Raw genomic sequence first — 14,352 nt, forward strand, 5'->3', positions numbered from 1 at the left:
ATCGTAAAATTCTATTTTTATGAATTAAATTTTACACATTTATTATTCGAATTATAAATAACTTTTTATTATTTGAATTATTGGCGGATATTATTGGAGAACAACGCCAAGCCAACGTGAATCTTGTCTTCACGTGGTTCCACTCTGATTGTCAGATACCTTTCCCTGTCCTATGCGTATACAGCATCGTCTAGATTACGCAACGTTTTCCTTCAATCACCCTTGTTAAAATGAAATACAACTAAGAAATGTTATTGTTGAAAGGATGTCGATATCTCGCGTGTCGCGACCGAGTAACGACAAAAGAAAAACGTTTTCGCATCTTGTTAAGAGGAACAGAGTTTCGTCGTAACACCTGATCTTTAATCGGGCCATCCTGATTTTTCCTCAACAAGGAAAAATCGTTGTTGTGGAGGGGAAAGAGAAAGGAGAAAAAGAAAGAAAGAAAGAAAAAGAGGAACGACTCGACTACCTGCAAAGGGTCGTACAAACATTTCTACGCCGATTTCCGGACCAACCCCTCACGGACCTTTTACACGGCCACTGTTCTCTAATGCGGCATTATATTGAACGACGATATTAATGGCCGTGCCAACCCTTTCTCTCCTTCCAAAACCATCCGAAACTATACCACGTTTCCCTCTTAATCCGTCCAATCGATCTCCAACCTTTTCCCTTATTATTCCCTAATGATCCTCTTAATAGTATTCACTTTGTACTCGTCGCAAGATATAAATACAAATAATTCTTCTGATAATTTTTAAAAATATTGAAAATTGAAGAATGAACAATTGACAAAATTGATATCATCCAAGAGAGAGAGAGAAGAAGAACGATAAAAAAGAAGGGAGAAGGAAAAGGAGAAGGAACGATAAAAAGAAGAAAACACGCGAAAGAAAGCGAAATTGATCCACGAGTGCACGAGGAATCAATTCATCGCGGAAAGTGGTACGGCAATTTCGAGGTTCGTTATCGGCAACGTAACAGAAGCAACACCACGAGCCATTTGGTAACCGGTTCCTAGGACGCCGGTGCGCCAAGAGGGCGGATATTTAATAACGAGCCGGCACGACCGGATATACCGTTGTCGCCCCGTCTATACACACACACATATAATATATATACATATATATTCGAGTCGAACCGTTGCCTATATATATATATATATTTCGTGGCGCAAGATATTTCCAATTTGTCTTGCCGCACAAAGTTCGATGCGCGCGTCCCTGAACCTGACTGACTGAACAGACCGAAAGGATGTAAAAAAAAAAAGAAAAAAGAAAAGAGCGGAGGTGGAATAGGCAGCACGAGTAACGGTGGAAAATCCGTCGGTTGAATTGAAGCGAGACGTTGAAATTGAACAACGTATGCGATATATCTGTGTAGAAGAAGAAGAGCTGTGGAAGAGTATAGCTTCGAGGCGAAATGTGTACGATCATTAAAGATCCGCGGTTATAATCTGGCCGCGCCATTTTCGTAACGAGATCCGTTGATCGAGAGATAGGGATATCAATGTGAAAAGTTATTCGAGAAATGGTACACGTAGGATGTCGAATAAATTACATTAGATTTAATTTACGAAGGTATCGATGAACGTGATTTGTGTGCATGTTTGTGTGTAGCTTATATCATGAAGTGTGTATGTAAAATGATTCATAATGTGGCACTATAGATTCGTAAGAATTCGGTAAATGGTAGTTCGAATTTGAAAAATGAGAAGGAGAAGGAATATAAATATTTATAAGATCCTTTCTCTCTGATATCTCGATTGATTGGAAGAGAAGTTTTCCATTCAATTCATCGTCGGAATTATAGTTTTAATTACATAGTTTTCATCCACTATTCATTTCTTGGAAAATATCCAGTTATAAATTATAAAGATTCAGGAATTGTTCGTTAATCAACACCGTCGAAATTAGCGAATAAAACAGTTGGAAACGCTTCGAATTGACGTTTAATCGTTTGCGCTTAAACAAACGAAGCAATGTCCGTGCATGCAACGTTGTACGAGGTACATAAAAAGGATGCACTCGGCGAGCGTCAAATATTTGCGCCACTTCAACAGTCAGGTAGCTAACCCCAGCATTTTTCGAGCGGGAGATCCGCTAACTCTGTGGAAACACGTTGCGGCTTCGAAAAATGTCACTTTACGCGAATACGTTCCGCTCTTTTTTTTTTTTTCCATTCCCCTTTCCTCTCTCTCTCTTTCGTTTTCCTTTTTTTCATTCCATTGCCAACGCAGCCGTGCCTTTTCCCGCTTTCACGGTCCATATAACTCGGCTCCTATCTGCATATGGACGCGGTGAAATCGAATAAAAGAGTCGAATAGGACATCGATAATCGCGATTTATTGCGACGTTACACGCGCGTCACGGTGCTCAGGCATGCTGAAATAACGCAATATCAGGCGCGAAAAAGAGGAGGCAACGTGAAAAAACGCATACGATTAACCCTTCGTTCCTCGAGGATCCACCTTGACCTTTGTTGAAAGGGTGGTTGGAACGTTCGGCCCTGCCCATAAATCAGCAAACATTCCTTTCTGCTTTTTCAATCGACCGTGCGATTTCGAGTTCGCGCAAATGGCTCGAGAATCTTTCGAGAGATCAGGGTACTGTTTACAACGACATACAGTTTCATCTGTAAAAAAAGAATTCGTATTACTGGGAAATTTCCAAATATCCGTCCAAATATTATTGTCGATATCGATAATATATATTGAATGATAAATTAAAATAATTTCCAATTCAGATTTACTTAAACGTTACCGAAACATTGTGTAAACGTTATCAACGGGAATATCAGAAGTGGGAAACCGTAATTCCATGACGTCCAAAAGAAATTTACGATCTCTAATTTTACTGGTTCCGTGCTAACAATTCCGTGCACGTGCGTATCGCTGTCACGCATGAACAAGCGCGCGTTAGCAGCCGCGTTGCGTGGGTATCGGAAGCAAACGACGAAATGTATGAAGGAAGCGGACGAAAAAAGAAAAAAGGAAGAAAAGAAAGGGAAGAAAAACCCGTGGAGAGGAAGAATAAAATGCGAGGAAGGCGGGATATTCAAATGGGCGTCCTCGTTATTGCGACTCGAATACGTTACTTCAGGAATCTCGCTGTCCCTTTCCCTTCCTCCCTTCCCTCTCTTCTTTGTCCGGGTTGGGTTTTTCTTAGACATTTCTCACAATATGAAAATATCGTACGTGTAATCTTGAAACCGGCTCGAAACGTATTTCTGTTCTGACAACGCGGATTTTTTTCTTTTTCTTTCTTTTTTTCTTTCTTTACCCCTGCAAGAATGTTATCGACGAATTTCACGCGATGCGCGAAATTTATTTAAACGTATCAAACGATTTTTGAGATGTGAGAACAGTTGCTGTTGGATTTTAGATTTTAGATTCAATTATATATTCGAGTAGGCAATATTTTAGTAATTTTATGAAGATAAGATATATGGAAATATTGAGTAAGTGTGACGTTTGTATGCAAAGGTTATAAAGAGGAATAAAATGAAGAAGAAAATGAGTTGAGTTGATGGTGGAAACTATTTGATTGGCAGAAATCCAAAAAAAAGAATTTATAAGAAACAATTTTTTTTTTTTATTTCTACCAAACATTTTATCTATGCTTCTTCAGAGAAACTATAATTCTTTCTTTCATAAGAAAAAAAGAGTTTATTATTATTTTTAATATTGATTTCTAATATTATAATGTTTCGAGATACATTAGCATCGATTACAGGATCAAAGTAAAAAAAAATTTTAGAAAGATTTCTCCCGTAAAACAGATTCGCTCGAAGAATTATCTCGAATAATCAAGCATCGCCTTTAAGGATGGCATTAAATATCCGCGCGTTTGTTTGGAACGTTGCCCAATGAAAACGACGCCCTTAATAACTGCGAGCGACCGGGGCGAAAGAAAGAGGAGGAGAGGGTGAGTAAAGCAACTTGTTGCATAATAACGCAGGACGAGAGAGGTTAGGGGTGAGAGTCCTGCGCGATGGCCGCGCTTGCGCACGCTCCTTGTCTCCTTCTCGCTAATCCGCTCCTACCACTCCTCTGTTAACGCGAAATTACTGAATGAAAGTGCAAAGTGACGTGGCGAAACCGCGACTTTAACGCGTCCCGCCGTATTCTCGTCTCTCGTATTTGGTGAAAACAAACCGAGAAACTGAATTGAATTAAATAATTATTCGATCCTACGATATTATTTCGAAAAAGTCATTTCAATATTTACTATATTAATTGATAATCACATAAATTTCGTATTTTAAACTGTGCTTATCGATCTATAAACAGCTAGAAACACACTGCAACATGAAAATATTCCTCGTTTCCTTGCAATTCTCTGTGATTTCATTATCATCAAATGATTGTAATTAACAATCCTTTAAACTATCGAAATATTAATTTAAACTTTAAAGTATCGAAATATTATTTTCAAATATATACAGTCGAAAAAGATGCTTGAAAACTGATCCCTTAAACTTAAGCTTAAATTTCAAGATCGAAATATATAAGAAACGCGAGGGAAGGGAATTCCTTGTTTGTTCGAAATCTGTGGAAGAAAAGCTTCGCGTTTTTCCGTGAGGGCCCGTTATCCTGCGGGAAGTGGGGGGCCAGACAGGGCGGAAGAAAGGAGAGCAGATTGGAAGGAAGGAGAGGGAGGGAGGGAGGGAGGGCCGTCGTGGCATGCGATTAGCGTTTGATACCGCGTGCCAACGTCCTGAGGGTTGGAGTGGTAGCAGACAGCCAGACAGACGTATAATTTCGGGGATAAGATCTAAAACATTGCTCGGGACCTTGCTACAGACGGAGAATACACGGCAAAAGGGGTTGGCGGCACCATGTGTGGAACGGGATACAAGCCAGGATGCCGTTTACCAAAAAAGATTTCACCTTTTATCCTCGTTTTATCTCTAATGCACGGGATAACGCCCCGATTCCTCACCCTTCGCGATTCCAATCGTTCGACTCGGACGAAGGATTCTCCTCGTTGCGGACGCGCCTTTATTTGACGCGGTAAATTCGAATTATCGCGGCGATTCGATGAAAATTTCTGTTATACAAATGTAATTAATCTCCGTGAAATTGCTAACTACGAATACTACCTGATGAAATGAGAATGAAATTTTTCTACGAATCGAAATCAAAATTAAATTCATAGATTTCCAATTAATTAAGGATTTACGAATTAAAATTATATTATGTGAATCGAAATCAAAATTGAATTCATAGATTTCCAATTAATAAGATTTACGAATTAAAATTATATTATGTGAATCGAAATCAAAATTGAATTCATAGATTTCCAATTAATAGGATTTACGAATTAAAATTATATTATGTGAATCGAAATCAAAATTGAATTCATAGATTTCCAATTAATAGGATTTACGAATTAAAATTGTATTATGTGAATCGAAATCAAAATTGAATTCATAGATTTCCAATTAATAGGATTTACGAATTAAAATTATATTATGTGAATCGAAATCAAAATTGAATTCATAGATTTCCAATTAATAGGATTTACGAATTAAAATTATATTATGTGAATCGAAATCAAAATTGAATTCATAGATTTCCAATTAATAGGATTTACGAATTAAAATTATATTATGTGAATCGAAATCAAAATTGAATTCATAGATTTCCAATTAATAGGATTTACGAATTAAAATTATATTATGTGAATAATAATATTTGTGTGTTTATGCAAAATTTGAAAAGTTATTACAATGCAAAGTACGAGAATAAATCTTGTTTCTTCAAAAAAAAAAGAAAAAAGAAAAGAAAAGGATTCGAACTTGGCTGGAAAGTAAAGGTTTAACAACAAACTGGATCCTGGAGACGCTTCAAAAAATTTTCCAAACACTTTAAAATCTCCAATTTTAGTTCTCGACAGGAACATGGCGGGCAACGATCGAAGAGGGTGAACAAAAAGGAAAGGCGAAGAAGCGTGAGCGGAAAAGAGCGGCGTATATCAGCGGGTCATTAAACACAGATAGGGTCAACCCACTGCATATGTCGTGGGCCGAGTGCACGTCTCCTCTGCCTTCCCGACTGTCTGCTCGCCGCCAGCCTGGTTTTAGTTAGTTAACGTGTATGCAAACCCAGGTAGATGTAGAGGAGAGTCGCTCTGATTATTTATGTGCCATACCTTCCCCTCCCCCCTTTCTCATTTCAACCCTTTTTTCAAACCCGTCGAGTGTGTCCCGCTCGGAGACGGAGGGCGAGGGAAGGGTGCGCCAACCGACACGGGCGGTTTTCCTCTCCCGTTTGCTTTTTATAGATAGTAAAAAAATATTATAATCTATGCTCCGATGGAAAAGAAAAATATAATTCATTATTCGGGCTGGTACATACAATGGGTGTACGACAACGGGGTGCCCCGCAGGGTGAATCCCGCCCGCCTTCTGCCAAAGAAGAAGGGTTGAGAGAGTGGATACCTACGTGGATGCGTGCCTAACACCGTGAAAGATAAAAGTAGGATTCGAAGGAACTAATATTTCATCTTCCAAATCCTTTTTTTCCCGAGGTATTGGTTCGAAAAATGCGGGAAAAGCTTCTCCGTTTAAGATTAAATTATCCATCATGATGATAAATAAACTTTTAATCGAAATATTATTAAATATTGTTTATCGTAAATAGCCTAAAAATTTATATTTTCGAAATTGATTAAATCATCCGTCTGCATTCGATTGCAAATATTTTATCGTCGATGACAAATAAATAATAAACTTTTAATCGAAATATTCTTAAATATTGTTTATCGTAAATAGTCCATTTTATTTATATTTTTGAATGATCCATCTCCATTAAAATATCTTTTTAATTGTAATTATATTCAAATGAATATTGAAATTATTTTTTGTTAAGGAATAAGAATTTTCAAAACAATTTCTCAGAAAATTGCTTCTCAATTGCATATATGGATAATTAATGATAATTTGATCGTATATGTGTGATGGATATATATTTAAAATTTTCAAAACGATTTATTAAAAAGATCTTCTGAGAGAAAAGGGAAATATATAAGAATCGAAGAAGAAGAAATTGCGATATAGCGCTGTGGTATACTGTACTTACTTCCCTTTCGTAATTACACATGCATAAAGTACAATGGGAAGGTAGAGGGGGAGGAGGAAGGGGGGTTAAAGGGTTAAAGAGGGTAGCGAGAGAGGGGGTTTGATGAGTGCAACCGGTGTCTTCCTCCCCACCCTCTGTCCCCGACACCCGACAAAACGGCCTCGTGGATTTCTTGTCATCGGAAACGTGTCAGTTTAACACGAAATCTCGATCCAGCAGGACCAAAAAAGGGCGAGAGAGTGAGAAGGTAGTAAGAGAATCGTATCATACGAGAGTACGATCGAGAAGAGAAAGGAAAAGAATTTTTTCTCGTGTGAATAATACGTGTGAGCAACATTTCTTAAAAATAATCCATTCCGATCGAACGTTTGATATTAAAAACTCCAATCTCGCGATCGATTTTATTCGGAATAATTGAAATTTCCGCGTAAAAAAAAAAAGAAGAAGAAACTTCGTCGACCGTTAAACCGTTTGATATTAAGAAATTGTCTGGTTGATTAAAAAAATCGGATGGGAGAAAACGGATGAAGTGAAATGGCAAAGTGAATGATCCAGTTTAGATCGCGATCGCGACCGTCGACTAGTTTCCCCACGGAATATTCCACTTTCTAAATTAAAGATTCCGTTTCCGCCTCGACTCGGCTCGTAATGCGTTTATCAATTTTCCGTGCTCGGCCCTTCGACTCCGCCCCCCCCCCCCCGTCGAAGAAAATCGTATTTATTACTCGCGCAAAGGTATAACCGTTTAGCCTCGCGTCCCATAAACATCGTAAATAAATATTCCAATACGTTCGTCTCGCCGAACAACATCGATTTTAACTTTCGATTTCATCTTTTCGAGAAATCTTTTCTTCCCAAAAAACAAAATTTTCCACGTGTCCAAAACGCAATGTGAATACACGATACAACATTAAAAGGAAAAAGAATTTCATTTAAAAACACTTACCATAATTCTTCTATCACTTACTCGTCTCGATCCTTCCAGTCGTCTTTTCTTCCTTTCCTCGTCGAGTCGAATTCGTACGCGAAACGAAAGAACACCGTTTGATTTTCGGAACACCGTCGGTATATCGTCGGAAACGGAGGGGGTAAATAACAGAGGCGAGAGTGCGATGCGGGCGTAGTAACTGAAAGAGAAAGTGGAAATGAATGAGCGGCGGTGGTGGAGAGGGTGGGAGGGAGGGTGGATGATTAAGAGGCGGGAGAGTTGCTCGCGGAGAGGTGGCGGCCGTGACGTAATTAATTCGAGGGATGGTGGTCGACGCGTACAGCGCGAGAGGGAAACAATCAGCTGTTGCCTTCCCTCGGAGACTGACTCTGCGTGTCGTATGAACAACGAAAACAAAACATCGACGTCTCTCTCTCTCTCTCTCTTTCGATATAAATATATTTGAACCGTTTTCACCAATTTTATTTACAAATGTATACATATATTAAACATAGAGGATTTTTAAAAATTAATGAATCTCGAAACAACGATTAAGACAAAGAAGAAGAGAAGAGAAAGAAACTTCACTTCACTATATTATTGTTAAGATTGTCAATATGAAGGATCGAGTCCGCAATGAATTTTTAAGAAATTTTTAATTGAATGAAATGGAGATGAGTCATATGATGAATATGTCGCGATATATTATTATAATCCACTGAATATTCACGAATATTGCTATAGTGAAGATCTTGGGTGATTTGATTTGAGAAGAAAAGAGGAGAGGATGGAACGATGTGTCGAGGCGAAGGCGTAGAAAGGACTGAGAGTGGATCCGGGACCGAATCCTACCATCTCGAAGGACCGTCCGACGGGAACTGTACCGTCGAACGTCGCGACGCCGGCGTCTGCGTCCCATCTGCCTATGTATATACATATATATATATATATTCTTCGTTGGACGAATATACACGCGCACACGGTCCCGCTTTTATAATATAATATTTACATGTGCACGTGAAATATATTCGGGGAAAATGCGCGTGGAAGCCCTTTCGACGCCCCAATCAAATTCCACGGAAAAAGATATTCTTGTTTTCGCGATTCCATCGCTCTCCTCTCCGCGTTATAGAGATACATAAACCTAGCTAGCGTGGTTTTGTCCTTCTTTTGTGCTCTCTTCTGCTCTTCTGTCTTGTCCCAACGAAATGATAGAACACGTTTGTTACGAGTAATTAAGATTATCATTAAAGAAAATTTTATTTCTCACGATTTAAATTCAAACTTTTCGAAAAATTAAAATATTACTGCTCGTTGAAACTCTAATATACGAATCTTTCTGTATAACTTTTATTTTTTTGAAAATTAAGAAGGGAGGGAGGGAGATGGAGAAATTTGGTTGAACGATCGTGGATCAAAATTTGTCGCTTTTCTTTTTCTCGCAGTCAATACTTTTCCCTTCGAATCGGCCTCTCCACGCAGAGCACATCCCCTTTCCGCCCCCGTGACACGACGCCCCAAGAGAGCACCGCGGCGCCTCTCCACGCAGGCGTCAAGATGGCCGCTGCTTCTCGCCTCCATCCAGGCTAGATTCTCCTTCGTTTAACTCGTACCAGTAATTAATAAAACGCCGTTAAGTGCTTTCGTGCCACTCGCGATCCCGCGAGTCGAGCATCCTCGAGCGGAGGAGGAACGTTCGTCGTGTGTCGTCATTTTTCCGTAATTTTGTTCCACGACGCCCTCGGTTTCGAAGAAGGGGAATGGTGAAGTGTTTCGATCGACAAATACGTTCGTTCTGCAAAAACGAGAAATATATATAAATTTTCGAACGTTGGAAAAGAAAATTTCACTCGCGAAATCGAGCGTTCTTTGTCTTCTTCCATGTAAATGAAATTCATGGTTAAAAGAGGTGGGAAAATAAGAGAATACTCGTGGCCCAGTTTCTTACTCGTATTTGCGAGAGGGAACGCTTGTTTTCGGCGATCAATAATTTGCGAGGAAATAAATGCACGTTCGTCCGTGAAAGACGGTGACCCAATTTTTGTGAAAAAAAAAAAAAACGAGGATTGGTGAATGGAAGATATATATTTATATATCCTGATTTAAATTTATAGTGTTATGCCTTGTCGAAATTTAGTATATGCACGCATTTCATTAAAATAAAAGTTCTTAGCGATAAATTCATGTATTAAAGTTGCACCGAAACATTTTACAATTTCATTTCAGTGTGTAATCACTTTTTTTAAAATCCACGTGTAATATAATATCTTAAATCTTTGTCACAAAAATATCACATTGAAAACGACAGTATTAAGGAAAATAATAAAAGAACAGTAACTCGTCGGTTTTCTTCAATTTTCTTCGATTCTTTTTTCCCCCCTTTTCTGTTTTCGTTACACAAATTTTATCGCACGAAACGGTTAACACATCATCACAGAACATCACCAGTGATCACATCGACGTGACGCAACAACTCCAAAAAAATTCGCATCATGCCAACAACCCCGTCTACATCCCTCGTGCGCGTACCACAAAGGGTGTCTTTTTTTTTTTTGTAAACCCCGTGCACGATAAAAAAGAAAAAAGGAAGACCAAAAAAAAAAAAACTCGCACGTTGAAACGGCACTTCATTAAAGCGGAGAGACGACTCGACTTAACCCCTCGTCGATAAAACTAACTCGCATCGCGCAGCCGGCTGGCCGTGTATGCAAATCACTCGCGTGGGGTTCTTCCTCTTCCGTTCTCTTTCTCTCCTCTCTAACGAACCTTCTCTCTTCCTCTTTAACCCTACTCGTAGTTATTTTTTTCTTTCTTCTTCTTCTTCTTCTTCTTTCTGTTTGGCCACGTTTCCTTCTCTGACTTTCGAGGTGCCCCATGACGGAAAAAATACCGAATGGCGGGCTCAAAGGAGGAAGCTCATTATTATTTTCACTCGTGATAGGGGCAATGGGCTCGAATTGGCGGCCATCATGCACGCTCACCCCTCCACCGAGCCGGCCCTCGATTGTTTATAAGGGTGTAGTTTTGTAGGGCGGTTCGAAACGGATTCCTCGCGGATTGACCACGTAATTTATTAATTTATTAATTTTTGTTATTGTTTTGAAATCCGCGCGACATTTCGTTGATAAAATTTTTCATTAACAAAATGAAACGCTCGTGATATAAGAATTAATTATATTTAATATTTTGGAGTCGTACGATTATATAAGCATAAAGCTATCTTTAATTTCCTTTTTCTTGAATGAAAATTTGCCACGTGTCTCTAATTCGAATTTATTATATTCGGTTCACGATTTGAATTGTTCAATGCTTCACTTTCACATTTATTTGGAATTGCAATAATTATTACTTTACTAGTAAAATCTTTTTAAAAAATTTCAATTTATTTTCTTTTGTAATATTAAAGTTACTTACTGTTTTATACTTTTATGATTATTTACATTTATGAATAAATTAGTTTACTATCCTTGATATCGATAATTCCGTTACTATTCATGTAATTATACACAGATAATCATATCATTAAACTATTTCTCACAAATAAAATGAAATTACATTACTTTTATTAACAAAACAAGTACAGTATTTTATACAACCTGCACATGTAATAATTCAAATACAACACAGGCAGAACAACACGGTTAAAATATAAGGCGATTAAGATCCCCGAGTTTCATCAATTTGTTCCACTTCCGGCATGGGAAAGGATGTACAAGTATCGAAGGCATGCCGGAAAGAAAGTCACTCCACGTATGCAAGTTCTCTTCTCACACGAGAGAAATCGTTCGATAAATCAAATCAGAGAATCATTGTGGGCCTCAGGTAGGTCAGAATGGCAGAGAAGAAGAGGAAAGGCGCAGAAGAATTGTTCGTGAGAAAGATAGAGAGAGAGAGAGAGAGAGAGAGACGTGAGAATGAAAAGCGCGAGGAACGATATTCAAATTTCGTACCCTCGTTAGCCCCGAAAATCTGAATGTGCAATAATTTATCATCGGGCCCCGCTGAGGTGAGCGGCCGCACAATACCGACTACCTGCATGCATAATTTATGCCGATGATTTTCAAGGAAGCGGACGGGGCCCAAGGAGGAAAGGGTTGCTCCGTATCAGGACCGTATCTTCCACCTCTCCTCCATCTATCTCTTAAAAAACGTAAACTGTGGTAAATTTTGTGAAAAAATTTTGGAAAATTTTATCAAGGATTGAGAAATTTTTCTGTAATTATTCTCCATAGGGTATCTTTGATTCAAGAAATTTGAAAGGAGAAATAAAAATATTTATGGAAATGGAAATAAAAGAAAAAAAAAAGTTTTATTTTTCTTGAGCAAACATTGGGAATTGGTATCGTTGATGTATAATTTGAGCATAATTTAAGCATAAAATAAAATCATTAGATAAAGGATTAATAAATATTAAATTTTATGTAATTATTAAGATTATTAAGATATTCTGATTATTTCAATGAATAATTATTACACTTATTATTATTTTCGTAAACAATTTCACAGAGAATTTAAAAAATCAACGACGAAGTAAGAAAGTAAGATTACTCTATTTTTGTAAACCAGATTTGGAGCCAGGCTGATACGGTACTGGCCTAATTCGGTTGCCCTCTTCCGGATGGCCCATTGTCAGGTAATATGCATATGCTCTAGATCGTGTCACAGACATGTACCTGCCGGTACAGGAAAGGAGCGTTCAACCCTTCTTTTTTTTTTTTTATTATTATTTTTTTTCTTTCTCCATCGAGCGAAGGAGACCTCTTTTTATTTGTGAAGGATGAAAGGAAAAAAGAGAGAGAGAGAGAGAGAGAGACGTCCCCGTGATTCGGATGCGAGGCAGAAACCTACCCCCGTGGTCCCATCCTGCTTTTTCATGGTGAAAAGACGTCCGATGGGGGTCGATTCAATGCTCTTCTAATTATATGCAAAGACGTACGAAACTACCTATGTACCCTGCCAGGATTTACATAAGAAACCGAGCGATACGCTTACGTAACGTACAAACCATATCCGGAAATGCGCTTGCGGATGTTGAGAGCGTATTGAACGTAAGGAACGACGACTCCTTCGATATTATTTGGTCGAAGGAACGAGATTTTATGCAAGATTAATTTAATTATTTCCTTTCCCCACGCGAACAATAGGATAAATTCAAATTTCCATCATTTAAAAAAATACATCCAATTCTAAAAATATTTTTAAAAATTTCTCTGAAAAAAATCTTTTCAAGAATCGTCAACAAGTATACCTTAATTTAAACGCTAATTCAATGAAAAAATACAAAAAATGCAATTGCAACAAATATAAATCAACAATAATAATCGCAACAACGAAAACAATTCTCTTCCGAGCGAGGCGAAAGAGAATTATCATCGCCCTTCCTCCGAATCGATTGGACGCGATTCAAAATCGAGGCTAAAAATTGGCAGTGATCTTTCCTTCCATCCGTTCCTTCCCCCGTTTCGCGCGAACCGCGAACGAACATCTCCCGTCTCGCTCGCTCCCACCCTCCGCCCCAATCCTACCATCTCGCTTGCACCCAAGGCGAGAGAGATCGCGCCACGAAATCATCGTCCTGCATCCTCTCCATCGGTTTCCTCCGCTTATATACGTACATACATAATATATTACGCGTATACGCGCGCGCGCACACAGATGCGCCGCGGTATAGACAGGCGAGGAGGAGAGGGGAGGAGGAGGAGGAGGAGGAGGAAAGGAACAGGTACTATCGATGCATGTATGAGTTATCGTCGGGGCCCAAATTGCTTGCCAACCGGTGATGTAGAGCCCCGGGCCGAAGATTTATTTCTTCGAGGGTGGGACAGAGAGGGAGGAGGGGTGGAAACCAGAATCACGATGCGCCACGCCAGCATCGGATCCTCGCGCGAGCGGAAGAGGTTTTCGAGGAGGAGTGTGCTTGCTGCTCTATGGTATTATCTTCTTCTCGGTGACGTCGAGGCCAATTTCACCACAGGGAAAATTCTCTTTTTCTTTCTTTCTTTTTTTTTCCCTTTTTTGTTTTACAATGCCACGATCTCTGGAAAAGTAACGTTCTTCTCTTCAAGTCTTTCCTTCCTTCCTTTCTTTCCAGTTCGATACGATCGAAATTGGCCTCGATCGGAGTCGAAAATCTTGTCCAACTCTCCTTCTTTTCTTCTCCACCTTCAGTATTGTGAAACTACCCCTTCTCTTCCCACGACAAATCGAGCGACCGTCTATGGTAAAATTGATAAAAGCGGAACCGGTCGGTGATCGAAACGATACGTGGATGATGGTGTGTTAGGATCGACGGCGGTGTTTTTTTTTCCTTTTTTTCAGAGGAAGATTGTAACGTGCA

General features: G+C 39.0%; 1 protein-coding gene and 1 long non-coding RNA gene across 2 annotated transcripts in view; one reads left to right on the forward strand and one right to left on the reverse strand.

Annotated features, from left to right (window-relative positions):
• LOC725329 (UPF0489 protein C5orf22 homolog) overlaps positions 1-14,352 on the forward strand; it is a 788,097-nt gene that overhangs the window by 728,003 nt on the left and 45,742 nt on the right. The gene's annotated exons all lie outside the window — the stretch shown is intronic.
• Positions 9,344-14,352, reverse strand: part of LOC107964726 — an 88,103-nt gene continuing 83,094 nt past the window's right edge. Inside the window, exon 3 of the long non-coding RNA XR_001703667.2 lies at positions 9,344-9,810. This is a non-coding gene — a long non-coding RNA (uncharacterized LOC107964726). The remainder of the gene's footprint in view (positions 9,811-14,352) is intronic.

This window comes from Apis mellifera, linkage group LG7 (genome assembly GCF_003254395.2).
Source record: "Apis mellifera strain DH4 linkage group LG7, Amel_HAv3.1, whole genome shotgun sequence".
In the NCBI taxonomy this organism is placed as follows: Eukaryota; Metazoa; Arthropoda; class Insecta; order Hymenoptera; family Apidae; genus Apis; species Apis mellifera.